We start from the raw sequence: 22,895 nt of genomic DNA on the forward strand, positions 1-22,895 counted from the left end.
TTGCTTGCTCATTCTCTTTCCAAGCAAGTCCTCGTTCACTGCAGAGCTCCATGCTCCCTTCCCTATCACTAGTTGTCATTTTTAATTCATAATTTATTTAATTTAGTTTTAATTTTAGGTTACAGAGATATACTTGGAAACATCATGATTTTCTGTATTATAAACATTACTTGGTAAAAATTCTGTAGTTTTGTACTCTTGTAAAATTTGTGGTTGTTCTTGAGGGATGTGTTTTAAATTCTATTCATAAGCTCTTTGAAACCAATTTTTATCTTGAAAATGGTTACTGAGTTTTTTTTCTTGTAGAGAGGATAATTATATTTGATGTGCATCTCTTCAGCATACTGTTATTAGATTTATATTTTAAAGGGAACTGTGCTTTTGTCCCTGAACTTCAGATATATTATCAGACAGGATAATGTGTAGGAAATAAGTCTCGCATTACAGAACTACTTTAAAATTAGTGTTGGTATACATACTTATTTATGTAGATTTAATCGTGAAGAATTTCATTGGCACATTATGAAGCCAGTGTAGCACGTAAGTAGAGTGAGTAGTAATCTGCTACAGGCAGTTAGGCAAGTGCAATTAGTGTGTCATAATTAGTGGACAGAGGGTCTAGCCTTCACCATTTTTTGTGCTGAATGAACCACATTTTAGTATATTGCAGAAATATAAAAGCAAGCTATACCTATGATGTAACCACTTAAGTGTTCCCAGTATATGTTACTATCACTTGCTTTTCTAGGTTATTAGTCGAATGTTGTGTATGCCAGGCTGTTACCATGACTGTCATAGTGGTGTATGGAACTTCACCAAGTCATGGGTTTATTCCTCATCCTAATTTTAAGGGAAGATATCTCGACTTGTGTACCTATCTTTAATTGTTGTTTCTGTACAGATTTCATCATATTATATATCAAATTAATGGCAGCTATGCATGAATGTGTTTATGGAATCTCAGCTTTATTTAATGCTTCATTTTTCTAGATCTGCATTGAAATTTACAGTATTGTAATTGTCAAATCAGGACATTTTTATTATAATTAGAATTAAAGCACTTAGGACTAGAAGCAGCCTTTAACTCCTTAACTGTGTCCAATATACTAGTACACAGGTTAGGACTGTGTGTCCAACACACTAAAATACTATAAAGGAACAATACCATGACTGGAACAATACACAGATAACCTGCACATAAGAGAAAGAAACTTATGATGATGCTTTGGTCGGTCCTGGACTGAAACATCATCATCATAAGTTTCTTTCTCCTATGTGTGCCTTTGAAAAACTCTTAAGACCAGTTGGGTTTACATAGTACATCATGGGTAATACTGCATAACTAACATAAGTAAATAATGAAACTAGGACTTGCTGTTTCACCACCAGCTTCCCTACCAGCAAAGAGGGTGTGGAACTGACAAGATGCCTTATTCTGTCCAAATTCATTACCATTGTATGATAACTAAGGATAATCCAACTAAGTCAAACAATGTAGCTTATTTCCATATTTCGATGAGCATTACATCTTGAAACAATTTTAATATATTAAGATTTCCTTGTAAATATATGTTTTACAGTGGTCTTTAAGTCGCATGTATTATGTTTATATAACCCAGGATATTCCCTCGAACCTAAATTTATAACTTAATTATTAACCTAGGATAATGCAATACAGTCAAACATTGTGAATTATTTCCATGTTTTGAGGAGTATTTTACCTTGAAACAACTGTAATAAGTATTACTTGTACAGTGTTAGAATAAAGAACATTTGCACCAATTTATTCTGTATACTCCAAGTAGAGCAATGTCAAGTTAAAGATTTCGTAAGTTTGAAATGTTAAAACACCTTGAAACACATCTAATTTCATCTAAGAAACTAGTATATAGTGCTAAACATTAAAAACAATAAGAAAATGAAAAAATCATAATATGGCATTAATAAATTGTAATATGTAAATATCACTGGTGTATTTATGCTGCTGTTGCTGACAAGTGATAACTTTTTCGCCAACTTCAACACACCATAAAATCACATTTTTATCACATTCCACTCATTTTACTTTTTCAGTCTAAGATTATTTTTTTTTTCCAGAATTTTGCCATGCACAAAATTTATTTTCTGGGGATGACACAGTTAAAGGGTTCAGGATGCTTTGTTTTAGTTTTGCAGTTGAATTTATAAGCTTTTAATCATTACATATCTTAATTTTAGTACCATGTTCCATCTTAGCTAGTGATAAATTTATTTCAAGTTCACATTTCCTTGAATTATGTGATTACAGATTGAAAACTGGTAGCTAACATTTTTTGGTATCTTTAGTATAATAATGAAGTGTTGGTTATGTGAAGACAAATTGGATTATTTGTAGTGCTTCCAACTTATTAGAAAACTTGTTGGCTGTCATTTACAACTTGAATCTCACTTGGAAGAGTTGCTTTTTTTTATCCATAACTCTCATGCTGGTATTTTGTTTTCACTAATGATGACTGCTTCTAGATAGTGGGGTGTTTTAGTGTACTAGATGCATTCCAATAAATTCAATAAGTTTTTGTAATTCATTTACATGAAAACTGATCTAGTCATCAATTCTTGCATGTTATTTTTTTACATTTTTATGTTAAAAGAATGAATAAGAGTATGAGATTGTGTACTAGGGTAAATATGGGAAAGCTACATTAGATGGCATGGCAGCAGAGAGGTAATGCACAGAAGAAATACATAATTCAGTCCAAGTAGTCAGATCATAGATGAGCCACCACATTTGCCGTCTATAATTATCAAATGACCATGTATATACAATATTAGAATAAAATGATTAACATTGCAAATTTGTGCAATGATTGGGCTTGGTTAAAATTATTGCATATATTGATTTTACACTGAATACAAAGTTTGTCTTTCTAGTTGTAAAGCTTTCAGGGTACTGTAACTGGCCATTTCTTGTAACCTATTAAGATATTTTTTATATTTTTAGCATACTGTTCATAGGCAATATATTAAAAAAAATTAGGTTGACATAGTTTTGATACCACTTGTATAGAGTAGTGCAGACAATGGTTTTAAGGCCAATGACAGAACACAAAAGTAGCTTCATTTTATTTCACTACAGTACCCAGCACTGGCCTGGGCTAGTCCATTGTCATCTGTGTCCTGGCTAATATAACTCCATTAAACAGTGTCCTTCAAGGGAAAAGCTAAAATTTAGCCAAGTGTTTTTTGCATGGTAAATGTTGGTATTTTGGTTGTACCCAATATCTAGTGTTAAGAAATTAGATTATTCTGTCAATGAATGTTTTAAATGTAAAGTTGGCTAAGAATGATCTTAGCTAATACAATTCTTCCAGTAGTGGTTAGGGTGAAATGCATTTCCATTACAGCACAAAAAGTAGCATAAGAGTAAGGTTTTCTTTAATCTGGTAATGGAATTTATGGAGTAAGGTGGTTTATTTCCTGAGTTTGTATATAATTTCATATTTTATCTTCTATGTACTTATCCATATATCAAGTATCTCATTCTTATAAAAAGCCAAGTTCTTTGTACAAATGGATATTTTTACACTTAAATAATTTTAATTTAGAAAACTGAGTAATATGCATTTTAACAAATTGGTGGCAGTTGTCATCAGTGGTTATATATCAGTCATAAAACTGATGATTTTTGTAATGACTGACTAATCATGTGAAAGATCTTTATAATGAACTGGTGTTCCTGTATGCTTGCAAATTTAAAACTAATGTATAATGTGGGATTGTTCTAAGGTTCTTATTGCAGATTTGGACAGTGAATATTTAGTCATTTGCAGCTATAAAATCTTAGCGTTTTGAAACTAGGGTTGGTTTATCAATACTGTATAGGAGGATGCTTGCTATCAGTGTATCTTGTAAAAATTACAGGATATATATATACATTAGCAAAAATAATATATTGATTTTATGCATTCAACTTATATGGGTTATACAGCATTGTGGGTATGGGTGTGTGAGGGTAGGAGTGGGCTAAGGATGGTTTAGCAAGAGTGTATAATTGAAATCATAGTGTAATAGGTTATGCTTCAGCATTAAAAGTTGCTTTTCCTTAGAATAATTTTACTCACTTTGGTTGGTTTGGCAATTTTTTTTTATTTTGTTTTGGGTACACAATCTAACAGTTAGTAAATTCCTCCACTTGTACTGTGTGTAAATGATTTATGGATCATTTCCCTGGCCTAGTCTCAGATGAGGCTTCTTAAATTGGAAAGGAAATATTACAGAAAAAAACTGTTAGAAACAAGTGTAAATTGAATGAAAGATGTTTTTAAAGATTTACATATTCATGAGCTGTATGACCCCATACAGGTTTAGTGCATGTTTTTTAATGTAATAATTAAGTGTCAGTGAAACAAGTTAAAGGTAAGCAGTTCCTGTCAGTGAAAAACAATTATTGGGATTCTGTTTCACTTTTATTGAGGTTTTGCATGGGAGATAATGTGTTACTTGTCTGGCATGCTGGAATTATGAAGCTGTATTGACAATGAAGTACACATACTGCATATACATTATCTTTTTCAACATTATATATACATGTATTTTTTTAACGCGCTGGCTGTCTCACCGAGGCAGGATGATCTAAAAAAAAAAAAATCATTCGTCTCTAAGACTCAATAATGGATATTGCTCATTGTGTTGTTGCATGTAGACATTGGCAAGATAATCTGATATTCTATAAGTTTCCCAAGGTTTTTGATAGAGGAAAATGAAGGATTTCTTCTTGGAGGCTAGCCACATTCTGTTAGACTGTCCTCTCTATCAACGAGCACGCAGAATTTACCTCCGTCGTCTCCGCTCTACTACTCTCTCTTTACCTTCCCTTCTTGCTGATGGACCCTTCTTTAATCCTGACTCTCTCATTGACTTCTTGACAACGACTGATTTACTCCACAAACTCTGATGATAATACCTTTCGCACTCCCCTCAGTCCTTTCTACCTCAATCTCTTGCTGCCCTTTACCCTTTCACTATCCACTGCCTCGCTGTTCTCCGTAACCTATTACTCATCCATCTCCCTTTTGCCACCTGATACCCTCGCTTCCTTCCTGCCCTGCAGCGCTGTGCTGTATAGCCCTTGTGGTTTAGCGCTTCTTTTTGATTATAATAATAATAATCTTCTTTGAGGTAGAAAGACTAAGGAGTTAACAGAAACAATTCCTTTAAGAAGCCTCAGGTATAGTTAAACCTTGGTGTCATTGCCTATTGGGGGAGGAGGATTGACAGCTTAAACTAAACTCTGTTGCACTGAAGTATTTTATGCCACTAGACACCTACTGCTCACCGACAAATGCTCATGCAGCAGATTTAGTCAGCTGTATCAGTGACACTACTGCATTACAGTTTATTATGTATCAGGCAAAGTAAATTTCCTGAAAAAAGTTCAATAATTTTTTCTACCTTTTAGGATGGATTTTGTGTGTGTGTGTGTGTGGGGGGGGATGGGGGGGGAAGAAAAGACGTGGAGAAGGTGAGAGGGATTGGCATAATGTGGTAAAAAGCTGGAGGGTAGGAGTGTGGCCAGTGTGCTTGCTTTACCATTTGCTAGCCACTTTCTGGAGATTATTTGCTGTGAGCATCTTGTCATATCACTCGTGCGTGTGTGAAAAAAGAAGGGGTTATGTAGCATGTTCATAGTAGGAAACAGGATGTTGTTTCTTTTCATTTATGGTCTGCAGCTATTAAATCTATGGTTCTTGACCAGTCTCTGCTAAATAAATGGGAGCCTCTATACATGCATAAAGTAAACACACATGAGAGATGCACTTGGGAACAAACTGAGAAAAAGTAATTTTTGTAACTCACTAGACACTATCACTTGTGGCCAAATGCCCAATGCAACAGACTTAATCTACTGCTGAGATAACACTACTGGATGCTCCCATGTACCAGACTCTTCCAACCTTTGCCTGGTCAGATATTTTGTCTGTTACATCTGAAATCTGTTGTATAGGGGTTCATTACACCAAGGTTTTACTGTACTTACCACCGGTGTAGACTTGTTACCTAGCCCAAAGTAATGGTATGTGTGAAAACTTTTGTAACACGGCATCCTTTCCAGTATTAGAAGAGTGTTCATTACATTTTGATATAAATTAAGTTAATCACATATCTTATAAATACTAAATAGTCACATCCAGTAGGACTTGCATGTAAATCAGCCGAGTTTGGTCACAAGAATGCAAAACCTCAATAGTAAGAACCTCTTCAAGGGGGGCTCCTTGGCGTGGTGAAGAGGCTCTTGGTCTGAGGAATTAGACCTGTCGGTCTACTTCCTCAGACCGAACCTAATTACCCCCCAATCCCCCGTTCCCTATCCCATCCTCCCCTTTTTCCTTTCCTCCTCCTCCTCCCCACCCCTCCCTTTTGCCCTTCCTTTTTGGCCTTTGGTGTTTTTTTTTTTTTTCCACAGGCACGCTAGTTCCTAGGTAGGGGAAAGGGTACCGGGGTCCATCCCATTCCGTTGAGGTTCTTGGCGGTGGCGTAGTTTGCCATGGAATCTGGATTGCCTGGGGATGCCCTGATCCCTGTCCGGTATCCCGGAGGGTGGCTTTGGGTGTCTCTCGGGCGATGGGTGTATCTCTGGAAGCCACCTTTCGGATTCCGGGGGTGGTGGCCGAAGGAGGTATGCTTTGTGGCGGATTTCCGGCCGCCCTCTCTTTTGTCCACAGAGGTAGCTTGGCAGATGTGAGGTTGCTATCCCGGATTGCCGGTTTACTGGCATGATGGGTAGGGTATGGCACGGGTTCCATGCTGCATCTGCGCTACTTGCGGTGCTGAGGTCCTCTTGGGCGCGGAGGGAGATTTCTGGCCCTTTCATTCCTCCTAGGACCTATCCCTCCCCGGTCCCCCCTTTTTTTATTCTTTTTTTATTTTTATTTTCTTTTCTTTCTTTTTTTTTCTTAAAAACAAAAAGAAAGAAGTAACCTAACCATGGCAGCCCTAGTCCATGAACCTGCTACCCCTAGGCCCCTTCTTGATACCGTACTCCGTTCTGATCCCGCCTCATCTTTGGACCACTCTTCGGACACTCCTCATGCCTCTGTACCTCTTGCCGGTGCTGTTTCCTCACCCGCTTCAGGTACTGAGGCCTCGACTGACTCCTTCGATTTATCTGACCTTCGCTCTCCTCTGACTATGCTTCCGGCCTCTCCCTCTACGGTGCGGCAATTTTCAAATCGCCGGCCCGTTCCACGTCGGACCAACTCTGGTCCCACGCCTAAACGACAACGACAGTTACCTGCTGATGATACTTCTCCACCTTCTCATTCTTCTCAGAAAAGATTGACACATCCTTCACTACCTTTCCACGCTCAGTTTCAGACTGCACAATGGACTAAATTCTTCACTTTACGACCGACTTCCTCTAGTGCCTATCTTTCTGACCACAGTATTGGCAAGGCATTCCTATGCCATGTTGGTAAAGATATTTCTTTTCATGCTCTTCAGAGCGGTACGCGCATCGTCACCGTACAGAATGCTACCCAGGCTCATGAGCTTTCTCGTCTTTCCCATATTGATACTGTTCCTGTAACTATTGAAAAGCATCATTCCCTCAATTCTTGTAGTGGTACCGTCATTCTGCCCCATACCATAGTTCAACAAAATTTCCAGACATGTGGCACTGACATTCTTGAACAGCTGGAACTTCAAGATCTTCCAATCCTCAAGGTAGACACTTACATTCTTCCTGCCCGTGGACGGAGATGATACCCTAGCAATGTGGCTCGTTTAACTTTCGACAGCCGTGAACTCCCATCCTCAGTTTATGTAGCAGGACATCGGTTACAAGTTCGAAAGGTGATCCCTACACCGCAACAGTGTAGAAATTGCTGGCGATTTGGCCATCCAGCGAAATATTGCAGATCTATCGCCGAATGCCCAGTCTGTGGTGCCGATGACCATTCTAATACGTCTTGCAATCGACCTCCCTCTTGCCTTAATTGTCATGAGGCTCACCCTTCGTACTCTCGCCGTTGTCAAGTCTACTTAAACGAGCGGGAAATCCGTTACCTCAAAGAGGCAGAAGGTCCCCCTTATGCCATGGCAGTTTCTCATCTCTGCCTCCAAGGGAGACTACCTCGTGTTTCTTATTCCCGTGTTTCAAAACGTCCCCCCACTTCTGGTATCCCATCTTCTGCACCCACCTCTGTGGTTACCTCTCCCATAGTCACTCCTGTAGCTAATTCTTTTGCTGTCCTCGGCTCAGACGTCCCTACTTCAACGTCTCAGTCTGATCTTGCTTCTTCGTGTTCTCTCTCACAAGCCTCAGTAGCGACGAGATCTCGTATGACACCTCCTCCCAATCGTCCCTCTACTTCTCATAAGTTAAAAAAAGGTCTGTTAACACCTCCTACCCATCTTCCACCTCCTCATTTTCCCTTCCCTGTCTCAGTACCTGGTTCTCCCCCTCTCACTGGCTCTGTTACAAGTGTAGAGGTTCACCCTCCTCCTCGTACTGTACCTTCCTCCCTTGTTCCCTCCCAAGTTTCTTCCTCTTCTGCCACCTCCCAGGTTTCTGCCTCTTCTGTCCCCTTTCATGCTTCTCCAGTTCCCTCCACCCTTTTGCCCCCCCCTACCTTGGTACAGTCCATTACAGTTCCAATCTTTACTCATCCTCCCCCTACCATTTCCAATATTGTCTCCCATACGACGTCTCTGAATTCTGAAACACTTGAAGCAATCTCTGAATATATTGCAGAGACCAAACCATCAATGGACACTGATCCACCCTCCGCTCCTTCTCTCTCCTCTACTCCATCTGCGCAACTCCTTTCTTCACAGCGCACCGTTCCTTCGCTGCTTGAACGTTTTCCACTGCCTCCGCATGTGGACTTTTCTAACCCCTCTAGTCCGTAGGAACCCTTACCTGCGGATTTCAGGTATCTTTATCATTGCCAATCATGGCCTATTTACAGTGGAATATTTGCGGCCTCAGGGGTAATCGGGGTGAGCTTCAGATGTTACTCTCCCAGTTTTCCCCTGTTGGTGTTTGCTTACAGGAACCAAAATTACACTCTGCTGTTATCTCTCCCATCTCAGGCTATAATTTATTGTATTCTTCAGATCCTTTTCCCGATGGGACCTTTAATGAAAGTGCCCTTCTTCTACGCACTGATATTCCATACCATCAGCTATTTGTTCGTACTTCGCTGCATTACACAGCAGCCCATATCCACTTGCATAGGTGGTATACGCTCTGTTCTTTATATCTCTCTCCTTCTCGGGCATTATCTATTCCGGATATTGCCTTTCTTGTTTTGTCATTACCACCACCGATTCTGTTACTTGGTGATTTTAATGCCCACCATTTCCTCTGGGGGGGGTCTCACTGTGATTCCCGTGGCATTCAGTTAGAGGCTTTTCTTGCCACCCACCCCCTCCATGTTTTAAATACAGGTACTCACACCCATTTTGATCCTCGGACTCACACTCTCTCTTGCATCGATCTCTCAGTCTGCTCTTCCTCCGCCGCATTAGACTTCACTTGGTCTGTTCTTCCGGACTTACATGACAGCAATCATTTCCCAATCATTCTTACTTCCCCTTCATATTCACCACCTCTTCGCATCCCACGCTGACAATTTGATCAGGCAAATTGGAACCTTTACTCACACCTAACTGTTTTTAGAGAGGTTCCTTCTTCGTCCTCCATCGATGAGCTTTTACACCTCTTCTCGTCCTCCGTTTTAACCGCAGCTTCTCATTCTATACCCCAAACTTCGGGCAGGCATTCTCAGAAATGCGTGCCTTGGTGGTCTCCTGCTTGTGCTCGTGCAGTACGTTTGAAACGCGCTGCATGGGGCAGGTACCGGTACAATAGAACCACAGAGAGACTTCTTGATTTTAAGCAGAAGCGTGCGATCGCTCGCTGTGTCATCCGTGACGCTAAACGCACTTGCTGGCGAGATTATGTCTCCACCATCACCTCTGCTTCCTCTATGAGTGCAGTCTGGAAAAAAGTACGAAAACTGAGTGGTAAATATTCTCCTGACCCGGCTCCTGTTCTGCGGGTTGCCGGTGTTGATATAGCAAACCCACTAGATGTTGCCAGTGAAATTGGCAATCATCTGGTCCGTATTTCTCAGGGACTCCATCTATGCCCGTCATTTCTTTCCTCAAAGTCTGCCAGAGAGTTAGCACCCTTGGACTTTTCTTCTCTCAGAGAAGAACAGTATAATGTGCCTTTTACACTTCAAGAACTGGAGGCAACACTCTCAGCTTGCCGATCATCGGCAGCTGGGCCCGACGACATTCATATTCGTATGCTACAACATTTACATCAGTCAGCCCTTGCAGTTCTATTACGCCTTTACAATCTTATTTGGTCACAAGGAGTTCTTCCACAGCTGTGGAAATCCGCCATTGTTCTCCCTTTCCGCAAACCAGGCACTACGGGACATGAAACCTCCCACTATCGTCCCATTCCTCTTACCAGTGCAGTTTGCAAAGTGATGGAACGCCTAGTAAATAGACGTTTAGTGTGGTATTTAGAGACACACAACAGTCTCTCCACTCGTCAATATGGCTTTCGTAAGGGACGTTCTACCATAGACCCCTTACTACGCTTGGATACGTATGTTCGTAATGCCTTTGCGAATAACCACTCAGTTATTGCCATATTTTTTGACCTTGAGAAGGCATATGACACAACTTGGAGGTATAATATTTTAGCCCAAGCCCACTCCTTAGGCCTTCGAGGCAATCTACCATCCTTCCTTAAGAACTTTTTAACTAACAGGCATTTCCATGTTCAGGTTAATAATGTGCTCTCCCCAGACTTTATCCAAGCTGAAGGTGTCCCCCAGGGATGTGTTCTGAGCACAACACTTTTTCTCCTTGCTATTAATGATTTGGCCTCTAGTCTTCCATCAAATATTTGGTCATCACTCTATGTTGATGACTTCGCTATTGCCTGTGCAGGCGCTGACTGTCACCTTATTACAGTTTCTCTCCAGCATGCAGTCGACCGTGTTTCCAATTGGGCCACCACACGTGGGTTTAAATTTTCCAGCACTAAAACCCACCAAATTACTTTCACTAGACGCTCTGTCATCTCCGATTATCCTTTGTACCTCTATGGCTCCCGTATCCCTGAACGTGATACAGTCAAGTTTCTGGGCCTACTCTTTGATCGTAGGTTATCCTGGAAACCTCACATTACCTCTCTGAAGGCAACTTGTCACAGCAGGCTGAACCTTCTTAAAACCCTTGCTCATCTTTCATGGGGAGCTGATCGTCGAACCCTCCTTCGCCTACATTCCACCCTTATCTTATCGAAACTTGATTATGGTGACCAGATCTATTCAGCAGCATCTCCTGCTACTCTCTCTAGCCTTAACCCCATTCATCACCGAGGATTGCGTTTATGCCTTGGTGCTTTTCGCTCTTCCCCTGTCGAGAGCCTCTATGCAGAAGCGAACGTTCCATCCTTATCCGATCGCTGTGATGCCCATTGCCTTCGCTACTATGTACGCTCTCATGATCTCCGCAATCCTTCCATTTATAGAATGGTCACTGATATTAGTAGACATTCTTTATTTGTTCGTCGCCCCTGTTTACTTCTCTCTTCGCCTTCATTCGCTCTTGTCTTCTCTTCAATTACCACCTTTCTATGTACATGTAACATCTCACTTTTCCCTACCCCCCTGGGAAGTTCCAGCTGTTCGAGTCTGTTCTTTCTCTCTCCCTTGCTCGAAAGCCCAACTGTCTACGGTCGCTTCCCGCTCTCTTTTTCTTGACCACTTTCACTCTCATTCTCATGCCATTGCTGTGTACACAGATGGCTCTAAGTCTTCTGACGGCGTAGGATTCGCAGCAGTGTTTCCGGACAGCGTCGTACAAGGGCATTTACTATCTTCGGCTAGTATTTTTACTGCTGAATTGTATGCCATCCTTACAGCACTTATCTGTATTGCATCTATGCCTGTGTCATCATTTGTGGTTGTCTCAGACTCCCTTAGTGCTTTACAGGCTATACAGAAATTTGATACACCTCACCCCTTAGTCCTCCGTATCCAACTTTGGCTACGCCTTATCTTTACCAAGCATAAAGATATTGTTTTTTGTTGGGTCCCTGGTCATGTTGACGTACAGGGCAATGAACAGGCAGACACTGCTGCGCGGTCAGTAGTACATGACCTACCAGTTTCATGTAGAGGTATTCCATTTACGGACTATTTTGCTGCAATATCTTCCCAACTTCACACCCGTTGGCAACAATGTTGGTCTACTATGCTCGGCAACAAACTTCAATCTATTAAACCGAGTATAGGTTACTGGCAGTCTTCTTATCACCAGTGTCGAGGTTGGGAGACTACTCTCTCCCGTCTTCGCATTGGCCATACTCGTCTTACTCATGGATATCTCATGGAGAGGCGCCCTGCTCCTCTCTGTGAGAATTGCCAAGTTCCATTATCAGTCAGCCACATTCTGTTGGACTGCCCACTTTATCAACGAGCATGCAGAATTTACCTCCGTCGTCGTCTTCGCTCTGCTGCTCTCTCTCTACCTTCCCTTCTCGCTGATGGACCCACCTTTCATCCAGACTCTCTCATTGACTTTTTGACAACAACCGACTTACTTCACAAATTCTGATACCTTCAGCCCTTTCTACTTCAAACTCTTGCTACCCTCTACCCCCGTACTATCCCCTGCACTGCTGTTTTCTGTAACCTGCTGACCATCCCTCCTCCCTTCTGCCATCCAATACCCTTGCTTCCTTCCCTACCCTGCAGCGCTGTATAGCCCTTGTGGCTTAGCGCTTCTTTTTGATTATAATAATAATCAATAGTAAGAAGGTAGTGCCTCAATGTAAGTTTACTGGTTACCACCCTACTATCTTGGCTTATGATTAATATTAAATAGAAGTGCAAGTTTATTATTGGCCAAAAACTAATTGGTTTTAGTGGCTATTTTTATGCTAAAATTAGCATGTTAATTGAGCCAAAATCTATTAAGATACTACAAGCATTGTATTGTGTATTACATAAGAAACCATTAGAAAATTATTGTACTTTACTGCAATACATGTGCAGTTATAAATACAGTGTTGAATAGTTTTTTGGAGCTACAATAAGTTGTTTTTCTCTACATTTAACAGAGCATGAAATGTCAATAAAACTGATACATGTGGATAAACAGCAACAGTCAATTAAATAAAAATACATTATACAGCATATTATTATTATTCCTTTAGTTAATAACTGAATGCCTTGTAATAATAATCAAATTGAGTGTTAAACCCATGAATACCTTGTAATTACCAGTAATAAGTTAGTATTTTTTTCTTTAATTGATTTGTGATTGGAGACTGGTGATAGATAGGCAATACACATTTCAAGGAAAAAAAAAAAAAAGCTATCTGTATGTGAAAAAAAGTGTATGATCAATGGAAGTTATTTTGTTAGTGACTGTAAAAAACATACATGTCAAGACCATTATTATCAAATTATGTGCTAAACCTGAAGGGGTCATACATGTCGGGAGCAGTTTGCTGGGTCCTGTGCTAGTGACTTGTTATTCTTGAAGATGGGGTAGTCTTAAGTAGGGGGTTATACAGCATAGGCCTCTTCAAGGGGGGCTCCTTGGCGTGGTGAAGAGGCTCTTGGTCTGAGGAATTAGACCTATCGGTCTTCTTCCTCAGACCGAACCTAATTACCCCCCAATCTCCCCTCCCCTATCCCATCCTCCCCTTTTTCCTTTCCTCCTCCTCCTCCCCACTCCTCCCTTTTGCCCTTCCTCTTTTTGTCCTTTGGGATTTCTCCCACAGGCGCGCTAGTTCCTAGGTAGGGGAAAGGACACCGGGGTCCATCCCATTCCGTTGAGGTTTCTTGGCGGTGGCGTAGTTTGCCGTGGAATCTGGATTGCCTAGGGATGTCCCGATCCCTCTCCGGTATCCCGGAGTAGCTTTGGGTGTCTTTTGGGCGACGGGTGTATCTCTGGAAGCCACCTTTCGGATTCCGGGGGTGGTGGCTGAAGGAGGTATGCTTTGTGGCGGATATCCGGCCGCCCTCTCTTTTGTCCACCGAGGTAGCTCGGCAGATGTGAGGTTGCTATCCCAGATTGCTGGTTTACTGGCATGAAGGGTAGGGTATGGCACGGGTTCCATGCTGCATCTGCGCTACTAGCGGTGTCGAGTCCTCTTAGGCGCGGAGGGAGATTTCTGGCCCTTTCATTCCTCCTAGGAACTATCCCTCCCCGGTCCCCCCTTTTTTTTTCTTTTTTTTATTTTTATTTTCTTTTCTTCTTTCTTTTTTTTTCTTAAAAACAAAAAGAAAGAAGTAACCTAACCATGGCAGCCCTAGTCCATGAACCTGGTACCCCCGGGCCCCTTCTTGATACCGCACCCCGTTCTGACCCCGCCTCGTCTTTGGACCACTCTTCAGACATTCCTCATGCCTCTGTACCTATTGCCGGTGCTGTTTCCTCACCCGCTTCAGGTACTGAGGCCTCGACTGACTCCTTCGATTTATCAGACCTTCGCTCTCCTCTGACTATGCTTCCGGCCTCTCCCTCTACGGTGCGGCAATTTTCAAATCGCCGACCCGTTCCACGTCGGACCAACTCTGGTCCCACGCCTAAACGTCAACGACAATTACCTGCTGATGATACTTCTCCACCTTCACCTTCTCGTTCTTCTCAGAAACGATCGACACGTCCTTCACTACCTTTCCACGCTCAGTTTCAGACTGAACAGTGGACTAAATTCTTCACTTTACGACCAACTTCCTCTACTGCCTATCTTTCTGACCATAGTATTGGCAAGGCACTCCTACGCCATGTTGGTAAAGATATTTCTTTTCATGCTCTTAAGAGCGGTACGCGCATCATTACTGTACAGAATGCTACCCAGGCTCGTGAGCTCTCTCGTCTTTCCCATATAGATACTGTTCCTGTCACCCTTGAAAAACATCATTCCCTCAATTCTTGTAGTGGTACCGTTATTCTGCCCCATACCATAGTTCAACAAAATTTCCAGACATGTGGCACCGACATTCTAGAACAGCTGGAACTCCAAGATCTCCCAATCCTCAAGGTAGACACTTACGTTCTTCCTGCCCGTGGGCGGAGACGATACCCTAGCAATGTGGCTCGTTTAACTTTTGACAGCCGAGAACTCCCATCCTCAGTTTATATAGCAGGACATCGGTTACAAGTTCGAAAGGTGATCCCTACACCACAACAGTGTAGAAATTGCTGGCGATTTGGCCATCCAGCGAAATATTGCAGATCTATCGCCGAATGCCCAGTCTGTGGTGCCGATGACCATTCTAATACGTCTTGCAATCGATCTCCCTCTTGCCTTAACTGTCATGAGGCTCACCCTTCGTACTCTCGCCGTTGTCAGGTCTATTTAAACGAGCGGGAAATCCGTTACCTCAAAGAGACAGAAGGTCTCCCTTATGCCATGGCAGTTTCTCATCTCCGCCTCCAAGGGAGACTCCCACGTGTTTCTTATTCCCGTGTTTCAAAACGTCCCCCCACTTCTGGTATCCCATCTTCTACACCCACCTCTGTGGTTACCTCTCCCATAATCACTCCTGTATCTAATCCTTTTGCTGTCCTCGGCTCAGACGTCCCTACTTCAACGCCTCAGTCTAATCTCGCTTCTTCGAGTTCTCTCTTACAAGCCTCAGTATCGACGAGACCTCGTACGACACCTCTTCCCAATCGTCCCTCTACTTCTCAAAAGTCAAAAAAAGGTCCGGTAACACCTCCTACCCATCTTCCACCTCCTCATTTTACCCTCCCTGTCTCTGTCCCTAGTTCTTCCCCTCTCACTGGCTCAGTTACAAGTGCAGAGGTTCACCCTCCTCCTCGTAATGTACCTTCCTCCCCTGTTCCCTCCCAAGTTTCTTCCTCTTCTGCCACCTCCCAGGTTCCTGTCTCTTCTGTCCCCTGCCACGCTTCTCCAGTTCCCTCCACCCTTTCGCCCCCCCCTACCTTGGTACAGTCCAATACAGTTCCAATCTTTACTCATCCTCCCCCTACCATTCCCAATATTGTCTCCCATACGACATCTCTGAATTCCGAAACACTTGAAGCAATCTCTGAATATATTGCAGAGACCAAACCATCAATGGACACTGATCCACCTTCCGCTCTTTCTCTCTCCTCTGCTCCATCTGCGCAACTCCTTTCTTCACAGCGCACCGTTCCTTCGCTGCTTGAACATTTTCCACTGCCTCCGCATGTGGACTTTTCTAACCCTTCTAGTCCGTAGGAACCCTTACCTGCGGATTTCAAGTATCTCTATCATTGCCAATCATGGCCTTTTTACAGTGGAATATACGCGGCCTCAGGGGTAATCGGGGTGAGCTTCAGATGTTACTCTCCCAGTTTGCCCCTGTTGGTGTTTGCTTACAAGAACCAAAATTACACTCTGCTGTTATTTCTCACATCTCAGGCTATAATTTATTGTATTCTTCAGATCCTTTTCCTGATGGGACCTTTAATGAAAGTGCCCTTCTTCTCCGCACTGATATTCCGTACCATCAGCTATTTGTTCATACTTCGCTGCATTACACAGCAGCCCGTATCCACTTACATAGGTGGTATACGCTCTGTTCTTTATATCTCTCTCCTTCTCGGGCATTATCTATTCCGGATTTTGCCTTCCTTGTTTCGTCATTACCGCCACCGATTCTGTTACTTGGTGATTTTAATGCCCACCATTTCCTCTGGGGAGGGTCTCACTGTGATTCCCGAGGAATTCAGTTAGAGGCTTTTCTTGCCACCCACCCCCTCCATGTTTTAAATACAGGTACTCACACCCATTTTGATCCTCGGACTCATACTCTCTCTTGCATCGATCTCTCAGTTTGCTCTTCCTCCACCGCATTAGACTTTACTTGGTCTGTTCTCCCGGACTTACATGACAGTGATCATTTCCCAATCATTCTTACTTCCCCTTCATATTCGCCACCTCTTCGCACCCCACGCTGGCAATTTAATCGGGCAAATTGGAACCTTTACTCACACCTGACTGTTTTTAAAGAGGTTCCTTCTTCGTCCTCCATCGATGAGCTTTTACACCTCTTCTCGTCCTCCGTTTTCACTGCAGCTTCTCATTCTATACCCCAAACTTCGGGCAGGCATTCTCAGAAATGCGTGCCTTGGTGGTCTCCTGCTTGTGCTCGTGCAGTACGTTTGAAACGCGCTGCATGGGGCAGGTACCGGTACAATAGAACCACAGAGCGACTCCTTGATTTTAAACAGAAGCGTGCGATCGCTCGCCGTGTCATCCGTGACGCTAAACGCACTTGCTGGCGAGATTATGTCTCCACCATCACCTCTGCTTCCTCTATGAGTGCAGTCTGGAAAAAAGTACGAAAACTGAGTGGTAAATATTCTCCTGACCCGGCTCCTGTTCTGCGGGTTGCCGGTGTTGATATAGCAAACCCACTAGATGTTGCCAATGAAATTGGCAATCATCTGGTCCGTATTTCTCAGGGACTCCATCTATGCCCCTCATTTCTTTCCTCAAAGTCTGCCAGAGAGTTAGCACCCTTGGACTTTTCTTCTCTCAGAGAAGAACAGTATAATGTGCCTTTTACACTTCAAGAACTGGAGGCAACACTCTCAGCTTGTCGATCATCGGCAGCTGGGCCCGACGACATTCATATTCGTATGCTACAACATTTACATCAGTCAGCCCTTGCAGTCCTATTACACCTTTACAATCTTATTTGGTCACAAGGAGTTCTTCCACAGCTGTGGAAATCCGCCATTGTTCTCCCTTTCCGCAAACCAGGCACTATGGGACATGAAACCTCCCACTATCGTCCCATTGCTCTTACCAGTGCAGTTTGCAAAGTAATGGAACGTCTAGTAAATAGACGTTTAGTGTGGTATTTAGAGACACACAACAGTCTCTCCACTCGTCAATATGGCTTTCGTAAGGGACGTTCTACCATAGACCCCTTACTGCGCTTGGATACGTATGTTCGTAATGCCTTTGCGAATAACCACTCAGTTATTGCCATATTTTTTGACCTTGAGAAGGCATATGACACAACTTGGAGGTATAATATTTTAGCCCAAGCCCACTCCTTAGGCCTTCGAGGCAATCTACCATCCTTCCTTAAGAACTTTTTAACTGACAGGCATTTCCGTGTTCGGGTTAATAATGTGCTCTCCCCGGACTTTATCCAAGCTGAAGGTGTCCCCCAGGGATGTGTTCTGAGCACAACACTTTTTCTCCTTGCTATTAATGATTTGGCCTCTAGTCTTCCATCAAATATTTGGTCATCACTCTATGTTGATGACTTCGCTATTGCCTGTGCAGGCGCTGACTGTCACCTCCTTACAGTTTCTCTCCAGCATGCAGTCGACCGTGTTTCCAATTGGGCCACCACACATGGGTTTAAATTTTCCAGCACTAAAACCCACCAAATCACTTTCACTAGACGCTCTGTCATCTCCGATCATCCTTTGTACCTCTATGGCTCACGTATCCCAGAACGTGATACAGTCAAGTTTCTGGGCCTCCTCTTTGATCGTAGGTTATCCTGGAAACCTCACATTACCTCTCTGAAGGCAACTTGTCACAGCCGGCTGAACCTTCTTAAAACCCTTGCTCATCTTTCGTGGGGAGCTGATCGTCGAACCCTCCTTCACCTACATTCCACCCTTATTTTATCGAAACTTGATTATGGTGACCAGCTCTATTCAGCGGCATCTCCTGCTACTCTCTCTAGCCTTAACCCCATTCATCACCAAGGATTACGTTTATGCCTTGGTGCTTTTCGCTCTTCCCCTGTCGAAAGCCTCTATGCAGAAGCGAACGTTCCATCCTTATCCGATCGCCGTGATGCCCATTGCCTGCGCTACTATGTACGCTCTCATGATCTCCGCAATCCTTCCATTTATAGAATGGTCACTGATATTAGTAGACATTCTTTATTTGTTCGCCGCCCCTGCTTACTCCGTCCCTTCTCTCTTCGCCTTCATTCGCTCTTGTCTTCTCTTCAACTACCACCTTTCTATGTACATGTAGCATCTCACATTTCCCTACCCCCCGGGGAAGTTCCAGCTGTTCGAGTCTGTTCTTTCTCCCTCCCTTGCTCGAAAGCCCAACTGTCTATGGTCGCTTCCCGCTCTCTTTTTCTTGACCACTTTCACTCTCATTCTCATGCCATTGCTGTGTACACAGATGGCTCTAAGTCTTCTGACGGCGTAGGATTCGCAGCAGTGTTTCCGGACAGCGTCGTACAAGGGCATTTACTATCTTCAGCTAGTATTTTTACTGCTGAATTATATGCCATCCTTACAGCGCTTATCCGTATTGCATCTATGCCTGTGTCATCATTTGTGGTTGTCTCAGACTCCCTTAGTGCTTTACAGGCTATACAAAAATTTGATACACCTCACCCCTTAGTCCTCCGTATCCAACTTTGGCTACGCCGCATCTTTACTAAGCATAAAGATATTGTTTTTTGTTGGGTCCCTGGTCATGTTGACGTACAGGGCAATGAACAGGCAGACACTGCTGCGCGGTCAGCAGTACATGACCTACCAGTTTCTTATAGAGGTATTCCATGTACGGACTATTTTGCTGTAATATCTTCCCACCTTCACACCCGTTGGCAACAACGTTGGTCTACTATGCTCGGCAACAAACTTCAGTCTATTAAACCGAGTATAGGTTACTGGCCGTCTTCTTATCACCAGTGTCGAGGTTGGGAGACTACTCTCTCCCGTCTTCGCATTGGCCATACTCGTCTTACTCATGGATATCTCATGGAGAGGCGTCTTGCTCCTCTCTGTGAGAATTGCCAAGCTCCATTATCAGTCAGCCACATTCTGTTGGACTGCCCACTTTATCAACGAGCACGCAGAATTTACCTCTGTCGTCGTCTTCGCCCCGCTGCTCTCTCTTTACCTTCCCTTCTCGCTGATGGACCCACCTTTCATCCGGACTCTCTCATTGACTTTTTGACAACGACTGACTTACTTCACAAATTCTGATACTTTCAGCCCTTTCTACTTGAATCTCTTGCTACCCTCTACCCCCGTACTATCCCCTGCCCCGCTGTTTTCTGTAACCTGCTGATCATCCCCCCTCCCTTCTGCCATCCAATTCCCTTGCTTCCTTCCCTACCCTGCAGCGCTGTATAGCCCTTGTGGCTTAGCGCTTCTTTTTGATTATAATAATAATAATAATAATATACAGCATAGGAAAATCAAAGGCAATCAGGTTTGATTCACAAAAAGGAAATAATGGTATAATTTCTTGGGTGCTGGTGAATAAAACATTGAAAGATAGACTGCCTGTAAGAATCAGACCTATCCTCCTTTTCTTTGGACTGAACCTACTGCCTCCCTTTTTCCCCATGTATTGTATGACTCCTACTGATTGAGCACTTTCCCCCATGAGTAAAAATAATACTGAAGGATTAAGTTTTGAATATTAACAGTATTTTATATTTATGGGGAAACACTAAACCTGAAGGGGTCATACAATGGAGGACAAGTTTAATTCCTTGGAGAATGAGTCCCTTATCAACATCAAATTAAGACACATGTGCAACATCTGCTTATCTTTATTGTAGACGTTTTGCCATCCAGTGGCTTTATCAATACAGATTCTAGGACATAATTAGAAGACAGTAGAACTATGTACAAAAGATGAGATAATCAGTCCCTCAGCCTTGGAGTTGGTGTTGGTCTACCACCACGGTGTTCTCAACACCAACTCCAAGGCTGAGGGACTGATTACCTCATCTTTTGTACATAGTTCTACTGTCTTCTAATTATGTCCTAGAATCTGTATTGATAAAGCCACCGGATGGCAAAACATCTACAATAAAGATAACCAGGTGTTGCACATGTTTTAACATTCATCTTGTCGGTATTTTATATCTTTCTTGCACAACATCAAATTATATCCTGAGTGGGATGGGGGGAGGGGAAGGAATATTAAATATTGTCTGAGCATATTTGGTAATTTTAGTATGAGAAAGATGTACAAAGAGCTTAATGAGAAATGGATGAATTAAAGAAAAGGCTCTCAGATGTATGAGCAATCGTGGGAAGAAAGCACGTGGTGCAAATTTAAGAATGCTCTGAGTTCACGCATGTACACACATCCGTGCATGGTAGGTGCAAGAATGGTGGAATGAATTACAAATGGTAAGGAAGAAGTTGGAATGTGAAAAGCATTCATGCTATAAAACTGATACATGAAAGGTAAACCTTGAAAAAGCAAATAGGAAAGATGCATAATGGTAAACAACTGAAAGAATTATTAAAGTAAATGTATTAGCAAATTTGGCTGAGAATAAAAAATGCTTTGGAGAGAGAAATAAAGTCAGAAAATCTAGGAAACATATGGATTTATTAATAGTAGTGAGGTACTTAATAAGGGGATGGGTGTGAAAAGGGACAGAATACAGTACAGTGGACCCTTGACATTTGATACTAATCCATTCCTGAGAGCTATCGAATGTCGAAAATATCGAAAGTCGAATTAATTTTCCCCATAAGAAATAATGGAAATCAAATTAATCCGTGCAAGACACCCAAAAGTATGAAAAAAAAAATTTACCACATGAAATATTAAGTTTAATGCAATAGAATAATTACAATAACAACAATAATAGATTAATAACAATAGAATAATTGACACTTACCTTTAATGAAGATCTGGTGATGATTGATGGGATGGGAGGAGGGAAGAGTGTGGATGGTGTTTAGAAGTGGAATCCCCTTCCATTAGGACTTGAACTGGCAGCCTCACCATGCCTTACCACACTGTGTATGCCACTACGATTCTTAAATCTTTCAAACCAACCTTTGCTAGCCTTAACTTCACTCACATCACCACTAGTTGCAGGCAATTTCTTTACCAAATCATCATGTACTCCGACACACGCACTCCACTTTCGTACTTTGCAATTATCTCTTTCTTTATTTCAATAGTCATTAGCACCTTTTTTTCTCGAAGGGTTGGCACTAGAAGCTTTCTTGGGGCCCATGGTTACTTATTTTGCAAAAACAAGCACCAAAAACAGTGATAATATGGAATGTACCGAATGTATCCTTAGATGCGCGCACACTGGCTGGCTTGTAAACACTGGCACACATGGGGCAGTTCAGGCACACATGGACACGTCTCGTACGAATCGTATCGAATGTCGGGTTTTCCATCAAATGTCGAGGCGAAATTTTTGTGTTAAAATGCATCGAATGTCCACTGTATTTCAAGATGTGTGAGAATTGGACAGAATATTTTGAGACTGCTGAATGTTGATATGAAACAGAGGTAAGTTGCTTTCTTTGATTATAATAAAGTAAAAATTTCAAGCTTGGGACAAGCTCACACCTTGGGACAAGGTGAGATTAAGTAGAATGAGTGAAGAGCCTGAAGTATGTAGAATTCTCATAGTTCCTATAACAGAATAACACCAGTTTATACTAAGATGGTAATTATAAGGATTGCCTGAGGAATCCTGAATAAAAATACCAAGTCACTCCGCTATTGTATGGAACTGTCATTGGCCAAACATAAGCAAAAACTCAAGAAAGTTTAAAAGTTTGCCTTCCAATTGATGCCAAAACTGCAAGGCTTGAGTTACAGGCAAAAACAGAAGAAAGCTCCAAATCTCTTGTCCCTGAAGGAATGCAGAACAAAGGTTATTTTTTTTTATTTTTTTATTATCACACTGGCTGATTCCCACCAAGGCAGGGTGGCCCAAAAAAGAAAAACTTTCACCATCATTCACTCCATCACTGTCTTGCCAGAAGGGTGCTTTACACTACAGTTTTTAAACTGCAACATTAACACCCCTCCTTCAGAGTGCAGGCACTGTACTTCCCATCGCCAGGACTCAAGTCCGGCCTGCCGGTTTCCCTGAATCCCT

Source organism: Cherax quadricarinatus, chromosome 23 (assembly GCF_038502225.1).
Source record: "Cherax quadricarinatus isolate ZL_2023a chromosome 23, ASM3850222v1, whole genome shotgun sequence".
Classification (NCBI taxonomy): domain Eukaryota; kingdom Metazoa; phylum Arthropoda; class Malacostraca; order Decapoda; family Parastacidae; genus Cherax; species Cherax quadricarinatus.